Raw genomic sequence first — 14,723 nt, 5'->3', positions numbered from 1 at the left:
CACGTAGTATTTTTATTACTTCATAGAAAGGGCTAATTTTAAATTAAAACAGGTTAATTTAAAGTTAAAACTGGTGGAAAAAGCTACCGGAATTTTAGTTTACATACTTATATTTGATACTTCTAGATTTTTTAGGGCTTTAATGAAGGTGTTAAGTTGAAATGAACAAGGGTTAATCGGAAATAAAAAAAAAGGTTGATTTGAAGTTAAAAAGGGTTAAATTTACTGGAAAAGTATTCAACTTATTTTATTGATTAATTATTATTTTAAATTAATCTTGTATTAATAGAAGAAGCTTTTGTTTTATAATTAATTTTACATAACTTTTAATTTTAATTGTAATTAATTTTTATGCAATATTTAGATAAAGGCCAATTTTATCTTTTAAAAATTCTCAAATCAAAAGAACAATCCTTAAGAATTTTAATTGTAAATTAATTGTCATTTGGACTTGTACGAGCTCGGTTATTTTATATTTTAAAACAAATCGCAAATACATAGGAATTTTAGTTTTTAAATTATCTTGTGTAATTTCATCTCGTCTGCCTCCCTCAAATGTCCTCATAAAACCCTCAGAGGATCGATATTTCTTTGCTTAGTAAATTTACATTTTTTTTTTATTGTCCCCCGTTCTTGAGAGGAAGGATTTGCGATAATTTGATCAGTCTTTATCTGCTCGTTACTGTGACAGTGCAAATGCATAAACTTTCACAGAATTAGCCCAATGGGAAAATATCATTAACTGTTAATTATTGTTTGACAGCATATAGTTTTTATTTATTTTGACATTGAAAATTCAAGCTAGTGATTTTTCAACGTATTTTATTAGGTGAAATAATCGTAATGGAATGAAGTTCTAAACAAGATTTTATCTGTAAACTCTTTGCCGTGAATCATTGGCCTGCGATTGGCGCCATTTCTAGACGAAAATAATCAAGCGTTGTTTATTAAATTCCTAAGATTCCTGAGAAGTTACGGTTAAAAAATCGGGTATTTGCAATGATTTCATTTCTGGCGATTAAGCAAAAAATATGACATGCAGTTTTCTCGATTGATGGCTTGGATCTATGAGAAAATAAATAAAATAATATTTAATTCGTAAATGTATTTTTAACCAGTTTGTCCCTTATCTTATTTTGTTAAGAACATTTGGGCAGTTTGTTAGAGCACGTGGTCGCCCAGTAATAAATTTCAACTCATGTCAGTTGTTAAAAAAAAACCTTCTCCTAGCGGCCCAAATCTTGATTTGAAAATAGTTAATTGGGATAAAAAGGGTTAATTTGATTGGAAAACAATTAATTTGGTAGAAAAAATGGTTAATTAGATTGGAAAATAGTTTATTTGGTTGAAAAATGGTTATTTGAAAGGAAAAATTCATAATTTGGTTGAAAAAAGGGTTAATTTGATTGAAAAAACAGTTAAATTTGTTGAAAAAGAAGGTTAATCATACTAAAATAAGGGTTAATTTGAATGGAAAAGAGTTAATTTGGTTGAAAAAAGGGTTAATTTTGGTAAAATAAAGGTTAATTTAATAGGAAAAACAGTTAACTTTGTTGAAAAAAGGGTTATTTGATTGAAAAAACAGTTAAATGGAAAAGAGTTAATTTGGTTGAAAAAAGGGTTAATTTTGGTAAAATAAAGGTTAATTTAATAGGAAAAACAGTTAACTTTGTTGAAAAAAGGGTTATTTGATTGAAAAAACAGTTAACTTTGTTGAAAAAAGCGTTAATCATATAAAAATAATGGTTAATTTTAATGGAAAAGAGTTAATTTAGTCTAAAAAGGGTTAATTTGAGTAAAACAAAGGTTAATTTAAGGGGAAAAACAGTTAAATTGGTTGAAAAAAGCGTTAATCATATAAAATAAGGGTTAATTTGAATGAAAAAATAGTTAATTTGGTTAAAAAAAGGGTTAATTTGGTTGAAAAAACACTTAACTTTGTTGAAAAAAGCGTTAATCATATAAAAATAACGGTTAATTTTAATGGAAATGAGTTAATTTGGTCTAAATAGGGTTAATTTTGGTAAAACAAAGGTTAATTTAAGAGGAAAAAACAGTTAACTTTGTTGCAAAAAGGGTTAATCATATTGAAATAAGGGTTAATATGAATGGAAAAATAGTGAATTTGGTTGAAAAAAAGGGTTAATTTGGTTGAAAAACGCTGTTGAAAAAAGCGTTAATCATATAAAAATAACGGTTAATTTTAATGGAAAAGAGTTATTTTGGTCTAAATAGGGTTAATTTTGGTAAAACAAAGGTTAATTTAAGGGGAAAAAACAGTTAACTTTGTTGAAAAAAGGGTTAATCATACTAAAATAAAGGTTAATTTGAATGAAAAAGAGTTAATTTGGTCGAAAAAGAGTTAATTTTGGTAAAACAAAGGTTAATTTAAGAGGAAAAAACAGTTAACTTTGTTGAAAAAAGGGTTAATCATACTAAAATAAGGGTTAATGTGAATGGAACAATAGTTAATTCGGTTGAAAAAGGATTATATTTATTAAAGTAAGGGTTAATTTGAATGGAAAAGAGTTAATTTGGTCGAAAAAGGGTTAATTTTGGTAAAACAAAGGTTAATTTAATGGGAAAAAACAGTTTTATTTGGTTGGAAAAAAAGGGTTAATTTGAATTGAAAATTTGTTAATGTAGTTGAAAAAAGGTTAATTTGATTGAAAAAATAGTTAATTTAGCTGAAAAAGTGTTATTTTTATTAAAATAAGCTTTAATTTGATTGGAAAAATAGTTTATTTTTATAGTTTATTTTTGCTCCTCCCCTTTTGTAGTACCGACATTGTTCCGGGAAATATAATAAAATTACAAATTCCGCCTTCGACCCTCTCACACCACACATTCACGCTAAGAAATACATTGTCACTCGACACAAGCTAGGTATACCACAACTCAGTGCCACACTTTTTGATATCTGTGGTGGACAATTTGGTTAAGTCTGGTAACAAACTGGTGGAGTAACACGACTAAAAACGGTTTTAATAATTTTATGCTTAAAAAAAATTCAAATGTATAATATTTTTACTATACATGCTTGAATTCATACCATCTGCAAAGTTTTTTATCGCTTCAAAAAAAAGGGTTAATTTGACTCTAAAACGGCTTATTTTAAAAAACTTTGACGGAACAAACTATATGTATGACAGAATCTGAATAAATAAAAGTAAAATTTTTAGAACAGAAGTTATGATTTCAAAAAATATGCAAAATTAGTTGATCTGTGGGATTTGTTCGGTAAAAGTGAAAATAATAGATAATGTAAGATTAGTGAAATCCGTGTTATTTTATATCCATATCTAAAATATAAAACTAACAATAAGTAGGCGGTGGGGCGTTGGTGGCCGCAACGGTTTAGGCGTTGACACGGCGCTCATCACTGTAAGGTAGAGGTCCCGAGTTCGAATCCAGCGGCCCTGCATTCGAACCCGACATACTTACAGATTTTTTTTAAAACACCGGCACCCCGAGGGTTGATATAACCTCTTCTGTTGGGAACCCTATTCGTAAAAAAAAGTAGGCGCACTAGATGAAAGTATGGCGAATATTTAGCATTTCAATAATGTCTAGTGTTCAGGGCAGAGACTCGGCTCGTGGGTTCGATCCCCAACATCGCCCCTCACATTTTTGACCATTCGCCATCCCCCCCTTCCAAAAAAAAAAAGATTCTGACAAACGAGACCTGGGTAATATAGAAAACAGTGAAATACAATTTAACACTAATATTTTTTATTATTGATTCTTGTGATTACATAAAAAAAAGAAAAAGATTCAATATCAATAATTTTTTTTAGTTCTTTGATTTTTTTTTTTTTTATTTAGTCCAATTTGTTTTTAATCCATGTTATTGTTGCTGTTGATTTCTTAAGGCAGAGCCAGTGTTAAGGTGATTGCTTGATTTTACAATTTATCTGTAACAAATATAAAGTTTTTAATTTAAGGACTTTGTATTATCAAATTTACCGCTGTGGAAGAGATGTTTTTCCATTGCATTGGGCCTACTTACTAATGTGAGATGGCCGTTTCTATGGCAGCGTAGGCGCGCTTTACACTCAATGATGATGTCCTGATTCAAATTAACACCCTTCTCCGTCTTGCTGTTTCTCTTTGCACGAGTCGCATATCCACTTGGCCTTCTCTTTTGTCGGCTCCCGGCAATCATCGTTTATTTCGAAGAAGACGCAGCTCATATGGTAGGACCTTTTGCAAACGAAACAGACGACGGTGGTTTGAGGATGGCCGAGAATAAACTCACAGTGCGAACACCACATTATTTAGCTGACAGCGCGAGATCCTTCTGCCCTAACGTCGGCACATCTACTGGCTCGTGGAATTGCATACCTCTCCCACTTGTACAATATTTTTTTTCGTATCCTATCGGTGTGAGACGTGGTAATCGAAAAAAATTATAGTTTTTACAAGGAGAAACAAATTTTAAAGATTTGCTTGTACACTGACATAGGGAGGCCACAGAGTAGACCGATTTTAACGAAATTGTTTTTTTTTTTTTTTTTTTTTTTGTTAGAAATTTGTGATTGTATTGTTTAGAGTATCACGCTTTTGCAGAGTATAATTGAGAAAAAGACGATATTATTTTCAAGAGAGGTCCGCATATCTGGCTACAAATTCGTCCGTAACAAGAAGAAAGTCTGTCAAAGGCTGTCCTCAGGGGTCGTGTTNAAGTGTTGAAATTGAACTAGATCTGAAGTACCCCGTATAATTTTTCTCCAAAAAAGTAAAAATTTGAAACTAGACTAAAAAATATTAAACACGTATTTTTTTATAGCGTCATTGGCTCAAGACAAATTCAGCCGAGCCATCTAAAACGGACACCCTGTATAGATTATTTTCAAGAGAGGTCCGCATATCTGGCTACAAATTCGTCCGTAACAAGAAGAAAGTCTGTCAAAGGCTGTCCTCAGGGGTCGTGTTGCGGCCCTGGCTTTTGGAATATTTTGTATTATTTTTTTACTCAAAACGGAATTACCATCAAAAATTGAAATTATTTCCTTCGCCAATCATCTTCTTCACGTTTCCGGTAAAAAAAATCTACATAGAATTTATAGCAAATTTGATACAGCAGCAATGATATCTGGGCCTGGCAAAATAAAGTTATATTTAACACTGAAAAGTCACATGTATCTATAATGAAATAGGACACAACAAATCCAAATGATTTACATATTCACTTTCTTCTCCGCCCTCATCGCCTGTTAGTCGCCGGGAACGCCAAACGACTTCTATTTTCTTCATCCCGGTCGAAATAATCCGAAAAAGCACCCCATTCCTGGCTTGACACAGCTCGGCGTAATATTTTATTCGTCGATCATCAAGCGTAAAATTCTGTCGGTCTTTACATTCAAATATGATTTTTTCCCCGGTTTAATTTTTCTTGAACTAACGACGCTATCAAAAAACAAAAAAATAGATGTTTAATATTTTTTAGTCTAGTTTCAAATGTTTGCCTTCTTTTGGAGGAAAATTATACAGGGTACCCAGGCCCAGTTCAACTTCAAAATTTCAAATACGACCCTACTTCCTGCCATATCATTTTAAAGGATTTTTACTCTTAAAACAATGTTGCAAACGGATTTCAAATTGGCCAAAAAAATGACAAAGTTGTGGCAAGACGTATGAAAAAACGCATTTCGTTAGTTTCGTAATTCCAATAATTTGCTTCTTCACTAAAATAAACCAATTACAGTTCGTGGTCCGATTGACCAATTAACTTTTTTCAACTAATTAATCTTTATGAAAGGAATTGGTTGAGATAAAGATTAACTAAAATAAACATTAATTGTCTTTATCGTTTACATTCTGGCCAAAGGGTTGAAGAAAAAAAGTCATTAAACAATGGTGCAATCGGATTTTAAATTGGTCAACAAATGACAACGTTGTGGCAAAAAGTTCATACAGGGTACTTCAGGTCCCGTTCAATTTCGAAACTCCAAGCTCAGGCCCAGTTCAACTTCAAAATTTCAAATACGACCCTACGTCCTGCCATATCATTTTATAGGATTTCTTACGCTGGAAACAATGGTGCAATCGGATTTTAAATTGGTCAAAAAATGACTAAGTTATGGCGAAAAGAATCCGGCAATTTGGACGAGAAACTAAAAATTTTACTGTATGTTCGCGAAGATACGAATTCCTCTCTCCGAAATTTTGGAAGGGTTTTAGGTTTTTTTCATAAAATAAAATTAGAGCTGTACTCCGGATTGCAATTTTAAGCCGTATCGCTCTCATGTTTTCCAGGGGCTTCGGGACTTTGAGTATGACAGACGTCGTTGCTCGCACAAATGTCGATTTGGGAGGCTGAAGAAAACGTTCTTCCATACATCCTATGGACTGATGAATCCAAATTCAACTAAAGAAGGAAAAGAAAAAGAAGTAAGAAATCCTTTAAAATTACGCGTCAGGATGTAAAGAGTAGTATTTGAAGTGTTGAAATTGAACTAGATCTGAAGTACCCCGTATAATTTTTCTCCAAAAAAGTAAAAATTTGAAACTAGACTAAAAAATATTAAACACGTATTTTTTTAATAGACTTATTGGTTCAAAAGAAATTCAGCCGAGCCATCTCAAAAGGTCACCCTGTATAGCATAAGCGAATGTTTCATTAGATTAACAGTAATATAACAGAAGATAAAAATTAAGTATTTTTAACTAACTTAATTTCTAACATTTTAATAATTTTTTATCAGCTTTTGCTTAATTGTATAATTATTCAATTAATTATACAAAATTTTTTCGAAATGAAAAATTTATGTCACAGGCGGGATTCGAACCCACGACTTTCGGTTAAATACTAACTTTAGTACAATCGTTAATAACAATTGTGTCTATATGAAGCCGCGTTTTGCTTAAAATTGGAATAAAAGCGGCGTATTTAGCCGAAAGTCGTCGGTTCGAATCCCGCCTGTGACACAAACTTTTCGTTAATTAATCTTTATGAATGGAATACCTTTCATAAAAATTAACTAAAATAAACATTAATTGTCTTTATTGTTTACATTCTGGCCAAAGGGTTGAAAAAAAGTCCTTAAACAATGGTGTAATCGGATTTTAAATTGGTCAAAAAATGACAAAGTTGTGGCAAAAGTTCATACAGGGTAGTGCAGGTCCAATTCAATTTCAAAACTTCAAATACAACTTCATACATTCTGAAGCAAAATTTTAAAGGATTTCTTACGCTGAAAACAATGGTGCAATCGGATTTTAAATTGGACAAAAAATGACAAAGTTGTGGCATAAAGAAACCGGCAGCGTACCTTTGGTCAACGTTTGGTGTGGACCTCTCGGAAATAAATTAATTTGGCCGTATCTACGAAAATAATTTAAACGGTGTTCAGTTGCTCAATTTTTTGAGGTAGGTTTACCAACAGTATGAGGTGATGTTCCTCTGCAACAACTACAAATACTGATGTTATGGCAAAAAGGATCCGGCATCGTAATTTGGACGAGAAACTAAAAATTTTACTGTATGTTCGCGAAGATTTCCTTCCTTCCTTCCTTCATTCCTCTCTCCGAAATTTTGGAAGGGTTTTAGGTTTTTTTCATAAAATAAAATTAGAGCTGTACTTCGGATTGCAATTTTAAGCCGTATCGCTCTCATGTTGTCCAGGGGGTTCGGGACTCTGATTATGGCAGGTGTCTAACGTTCCTTGCACAATTGTCGATTTGGGACTCTGGAGAAAAGTTTCTTCCATGCATACTATGGACTGATGAATCCAAATTCACCTAAAGAAGAAGTAAGAAGTAAGAAATCCTTAAAAATTATGCGTCAGGATGTATACGGTCGTATTTGAAGTTTTGAAATTGAATTGAATTTTTCTCCAAAAAAGTAAAAATTTGAAACTGGACTAAAAAATATTAAACACGTATTTTTTTATAGCGTCATTGGCTCAAGACAAATTCAGCCGAGCCATCTAAAACGGACACCCTGTATAGCATAAACGAATGTTTCATTAGATCAACAGTAATATAACAGAAGATAAAAATTAATAATTAATGTAAACTAATTAACCAAATACTATCTGTAACGCCAAGCGGAGCCGGCATCATTTACAAGATCCAAACTATCTCTAGTGTTTCGCATTTCTTTTAATTTTGTTTATTTTAAAGAACGGACTCCAAGGTGTCGCATTCTGAACTCTGCTAAAACTGGACATATAGCCCAAAAATGAGCCACACCCTCTCTTGCACACAATGAACATAGATAGCTCAACCCTCACTTCAACCCAAGGGGGCAAAGTAATTCACCCCACATTTTAAATAGCCAGCACAGATCCCTCAAGTTGGTAGTTCGCCAAAGTCTCTTCCTGATGTATTGTTCTAATGTTAAATATTAAATTTGATGGCACTTATTGATGATGGACGTTCCATCAGATACGATGTTGTTGCCATCGGAGTTCCCAAGAAACAATGCGAGACGTTTTCAAGAAACTGGGTCCTACCATTGAAGGCCCGGTTCTGGACGCCCTACGGTAACAGAAACACAGGTTGACCGTTTCTGACTTTGAGAATTTTGCGAAACCGGCACCTTACTGTTGTTCAAGCGATTCGTCAGTTCCAGGCAGTTTGAGGTGTCCAAATTTATGCTCGCACAGCTCGAAGAAGATTAAATCAGTATGGACTGATGGCTTTTCGCCCCGTAAGAGGACCAGAACCCACAGGGTGCACGGCTCACATTTGCTCGAGAACACAGCCATTGGTCTTTGGACGATTGGTCTGCTGTACTTTTTACACATGAGTGTAGATTTGCTCTGCAATCTCCAAATGAAAGCGCGAGGAGAAGGCGAAATGAAAGGTACGAAGCTTGTAATTTTTCCCAGAGTCGATCTTTTCAACTCAGTGATGGCGTGGCGAGAATTTCAATGGAGAGTCTCGCATAGAGTTGGTTGAACCAGTTTCCCTCAGCCTCTGATGAAGTCGCTGGAAGGTGCGATCTGCTGGAACGTCTCGATGTGGAAAACTTGTTTTATTCTCCCCTTGCAACAGTAGCATTACCGTTGCAATAACCCTAAATGAAATGCATATCAGCAAGGTGTTCATAAGGAAATAAAGACATACTTTAAATCATCAACCTGCGGATCTTGTCAGCTGAAAACATAAAGCAAACTGATTGAATCAAAACTATATAAAACTGACACGAAACTCAAGAGCCAGACGGTTTTCGGACGGAAAAAAAATAAAATGCGAAATTTTGGGTCCTTCCAGAAGCGCAATCCAAAACGTTGGTTATACCGCTGGAAGCTAACGGAATGGGGAACTTTTCAGGGAATTTGCAAAACTCCAGAGTTTGTAGTTATTAACAGTTACCAATCCAACAATTAAAAAAAATTCCAGATTGCAAGTTTTTTTTTCATCGATTCTGTAATGTAAATAGGTTTCCTTGCTGCAAATGTAACGTTCTTTCAGGTGGCACAAATCGGATTTTTCTACACTCAGTAATTCTGAAGTTTATAAGCAATTTAGTGGACCTAAGTCGAAAAATTAAAAAAACCCAAAACCTGAAATTTCTTCTTTACCGTTGAGATTTGGACAGCAGGGGACCGCGGTAGCCGAGTGGTTAGCATGAGAGACTCTCACGCCGCGGTCGTGGGTTCAATTCCCACCGTCGCCTCTGGCCCTTTTTTCCCGATAACCCCCAATTTGAACACACAAGAATTCGTACCATGACTAAATATGCAAGATCATAAGGCCATAAAATAAAAAAAAGATTTGGACGAGGGTTTATACGAAGTTTTTTGTTGAATATGGTGAGTAGAAACACCTGAAATTTTCGATACTTCATTTATCTTCCAGGTCCTGTGTGCAACAAAAAGTGTACAGAGATAAACAAAACAAATAAAAGAACATCTACCACGAATTCCTGGGAAACAGAATTTTTTGATATTTTATTTGTAATTATTAAGTGTAGCCCAACCGAAATGATAAATATTAATTAATAAATTTTATTTAGAATAAAGTATTTCAATTACAAATATATAAATTTAATGGAAAATTCGTCTCTATAAAATATTTTTTTTAAATACAGTTAAAAAGATTTTTGATTACGATTGAATTATTACAAAAGGCTTTGTTCGACGCTCGTTTGATACGAGATAAAGAATAACTCGAGACATAAACAACGGCAGCACGGCGCCTGATATTTTTTTGAAATAACCATTTCTGGAATGTGCAATATTTATATTTTAGATTTTATCTCACCTTGAAAAAAGATAAATGGATGAATCGTGATTGAAAAAATGCCTTACCTAATACTATATACAAATACTCTGATGGACAAAATTAACGCAGCCCCTTAAATTTTAATGTATTTAGGTTTATTCATATTTTGCTTACAAAAAATAGGTTTGGTTTTTAAAACACATTTAAAAAGAAAATATTTATTGAGTAAAGAACAACAAAAAAATGTAAACAAATCCTCTTTCATATCGCGTATGCTACCTCTGGCACGAATCACGTCCGTTAAATGCCATTGCATCCCATGGAAAAGATCTCTGATAAAATCCTGAGGAATTTTCTCCCATTCATCAAGAACAGCCGGTCTCTCTCGTTGAACTCTTCTAGGGTGTTAGGACCTGGGTTTTCAGGACCTACTGATCGCTTAAGATGGTGCCAAATGTGTTCGATTGGGACCAAATCTGGACTTCCAGCTGGCCTCACCAAACACTCAATTCCAACCTCATTCAGGTAGGCATCCACAATGCGTGTCCTATGGGTCATTATCCTGCGTTAACAAGGACCTCTCACCGATGGCGAATGGCACAGCATGTTCTTTGATTATGTCTTGTAAGTACATCTGTGAAAGTTAGAGATTTTCCTCGCACAACTACCAATTCGATGAGGCGTCCAAATGCTCCAACCCAGAACATCAATGACCCACCTTGGAATGCCACCCGAGGAACCAGCCTTACTGTCTTGGAGGAAATCGATACATAACTTACTTGTCTTATCAGATTTCCGATCTCATTTCCCGTAATGCTGCGGTTTCGTCAACCCTGATGAACAGCCGTTTCCAACTCTTCTAGGTTGTTAGTGCCTGGGTTTCGCCTTCGTACTCGTCGCTGAAGTTGGTTCCAAATGTGTTCCATTGGGTTTCGATGGGCACTACTAAAAGGCAACAAAAAACCTTCGAAAAACCAAACATAAATCAACAACAAATGGACTACGTAGAACATACGCAGGAAAAGAAAGACAAACTGTTCAACAAGCAAACCCAGACTAAAAACTGCACTAAGAATCAACTACAACACAGGTAAATTTCTAAAAATAAACATTGACACAGTTGGACGACTAGACAGTAACACCAGATGTCAATGCGGAGACACACAGATTGGACAGACTGGAATGAAATTAAGATATCACTTCAAAGAACATCGTAGATCCTTCAGAGACAACGACAACGAAAAATCAAATTACGCCACACGCTTAATACACCGATGGAGAAAATAAACGTACGACCCTTAAACTTGCATGTATTCAGGATTATTCATAATTTGTCTACATATCGCTTAGGTTGGTCCCAAATGTATTTGGTTAGGTTCAAATCTGGACTTTGAGCTAGTCACACCAGCAGTCAATTCCAAATTCAATCAGGTAGTCATCCACAATAAGTACTCTATGGGGGCCTGGCGTTATCCTGCTTTAGGAAGAATCTCTCACCGATGTGGGGGCAAATGGCACAACATGTTCTTTATGTCTTGTAAGTACATCTGTGAAAGTTAGAGATTTTCCTCGCACAACTACCAATTCGATGCGGCGTCCATGTTGTCCATGCCACCCCAGAACATCAATGACCCACCTTGGAATGCCACCCGAGGAACCATACAGCATGGGGTTATCTTCCTCGTGAGCCAATCTATATAAAATTACTCCCATCTGAAGGTTTGAGTCCAACTATCACCTCATCTGTAAAAATAACTCGTTCCCAACCTTCCGTGCTAATTGAGGCCTGGCTGACCTGTTGTAGAAGAGGTCTACCAGCCTGGTGCCGGGCCTTGTGGTTATTTTCATTGAGCCTTTTTCTCAGTCTTGGAGGAAATCGAAACATATTTTACTTGTCTTATCAGATTTCTTATCTCATTTCCCCTAATTTCTAGATTGGGGTCGATGGAGTACTTTTATAAATATTCCGCCATCGATCCCAAACACATACTCATACGCTCTGAACGTTCGAGGGGCGATCATGTTATATTTCACCCTCACCCCTCGCCATTCATGCTAATAAATACATGCACTTAGACAAAACATATAGATACACAACACATAAGGACATATTATATACAATAAAAAAAAACAATTTCCCCTAAAAAGCGGAACAGGGGACCCAATTGTGTCCAACCCAACCCAAAATTGCTTGTTTCCGGCTCACCACTTGCTATTGTAGAGTGATTTACATTCATTCTATTCTCTACTAACTTGTAAGATATGGCATACCGGAAAATTTGTACCAGTTATCGAAAAACTATTTCAAAGACAGTATGACTACAATAAGAATCCATTATGATGAAACTTGCCGCTCAAAAAGGATGTCGTCAAGGATTTTGTTGTGGCCCTGACTATAGGAAAATAATGTACAATTCCCTCAGGGAAGTTGTTTTTTGTACAAAATTAGAACTTTTCTCGCAAACAACGTACTGATTGGGGGGGACCGCGGTAGCCGAGTGGTTAGCATGAGAGACTCTCACGCCGCGGTCGTGGGTTCGATTCCCACCGTTGCCCCTGGCCCTTTTTTCCCAATAACCCCCCAAATTTNAAAAAAAAAAAAAAAAAAAAAAAAAAAAAAAAAAAAAGAAAAAAAGCTTTTAACTGAAAAATGGTCCCTCAAAAATTAGATGCAATTAAACACTGAAAAATCAGTAAATTTACTTGTAGAAAAAGAAAAAGGTGACCTATTGAAGTCTTCCTCCTGGGAACACAGATGTCAGAATTTCAGGAAATTAAAATATTAGGGGTTTGGCTCGATCAACTGCCTGACTCACACTTTTGCTAAATCGTTCAAATTTGATTGGGGTCCGGCGAAAGGAAATAATCTATAAAGGTGCCATTGAACCTGACTTGACCTATGAGGCTCCAGTGTGGGGGGAGGCATTAAATACGTTATATAATGTAAAGTATCTGCTAATTCCACCCCCAATAGAAATTAAGATAAAATAATCACTCCGTAAAAGTAACAGCTAATAGCACCTATTCCCAATAAGAACTCGGTTTGGATCTTCCGCTTAAACTATGGAAACAGCTCAAACTGAATATGACCCAGGAGACAGTACAAACAGTTTCTGATTCGAAGAGTACACCGATGGAAGCCGAATTTGAGGTTTGGTAGGATTTGAAACAAACATTTATCCAGAAGGGAAGCAAATTCATACAATTAAACGCAGGATGGCATCTTGGTGCTTAAACAATCGAGCAGAACTTTTGGCAATTGATCAAACATTAGAATGGTTTTTTAATTGTAATATTCAGGAGAATAAATCGCCATTAATCAATACTTATAGTGCGTACTCTTTATCTACGAAAAGCACGCTCCGACAATTGAGCGATTAAGGAAAAATCTGTGGGGCTTAAGGAAAAGTAGGCAATGGAATATAACGTTAAGATGATTAGAGTCATTAAATTCACTAGTTCGTGGTCCGCATGACCAATTAATATCTTACAATTAATTAAGGTTTTCAGTTGAGATAAAAAAGTCAATGCGCGCGAGCGGGATTGAAAAATGGCAAAAAGGAGGGAAAATTCAAAAGGTGGGGTTGAGATGGGAAGTTAGTGTCCGAGTGGATCGAGGTCACGATAGCTCAAGAGAGCAGCGGCGTATCTAGCCGAAGATCGTGGTTCGAATCCCGCTCGTGCCATTGACTTTTTTTATCTCAACTAAAAACCTTAATTAATTGTAATNAGGAAACGATGTCAGTCTTGATGTGTCCAATCTTGGACATTTTTTACATTTAATTTCATCCTCTGAAACCTTTTTTTTCTTAAGACAAAAAAAAACTCTCTGGTACAAATTTGAACATGAGAAAAAAAAGATTGGGAGCAATAAAACCTGTCAGGAAACGATGTCAGTCTTGATGTGTCCAATCTTGGACATTTTTTACATTCAATTTCATCCTCTGAAACCTTTTTTTTCTTAAGACAAAAAAAACCTCTCTGGTTCAAAATTGAACATGAGAACAAAAAAAAAAAAAAAAAGATTGGGAGCAATAAAATCTGTCAGGAAACGATGTCAGTCTTGCAGTGTCCATTCTTGGACATTTTTTACATTTAATTTCATTCTCTGAAACCTTTTTTTTCTTAAGACAAAAAAAACTCTCTGGTACAAAATTGAACATAAGAACAAAAAAAGATTGGGAGCAGTAAAATCTGCCAGGAAACGATGTCAAGCTTGCTGTCTTCATTCTTGGACATTTTTTACATTTAATTTCATTTTTTTGAACCGTAAGAACAAAAAAAGATTGGGAGCAGTAACATCTGAAACGATGTCAGGCTTGCAGTCGCCATTCTTTGACATTTTTTACATTTAATTTCGTTTTTTGAACCATAAGAACAAAAAAAGTGTGGGAGCAGTAAAATCTGAAACGATGTTACAGTCTTCATTCTTGGACATATTTTACATTTAATTTCATCTTCTGAAACCTTTTTTTCTTAAGACAAAAAAACTTTCTGGTACATAATTGAACATGAGAACAAAAAAAAGATTGGGAGCAATCAAATCT

Source organism: Cimex lectularius, unplaced genomic scaffold (assembly GCF_000648675.2).
Source record: "Cimex lectularius strain Harlan isolate CLEC.00 unplaced genomic scaffold, Clec_2.1 scaffold82, whole genome shotgun sequence".
NCBI classification, from domain to species: Eukaryota; Metazoa; Arthropoda; class Insecta; order Hemiptera; family Cimicidae; genus Cimex; species Cimex lectularius.
This window is presented reverse-complemented; position numbering follows the sequence as displayed.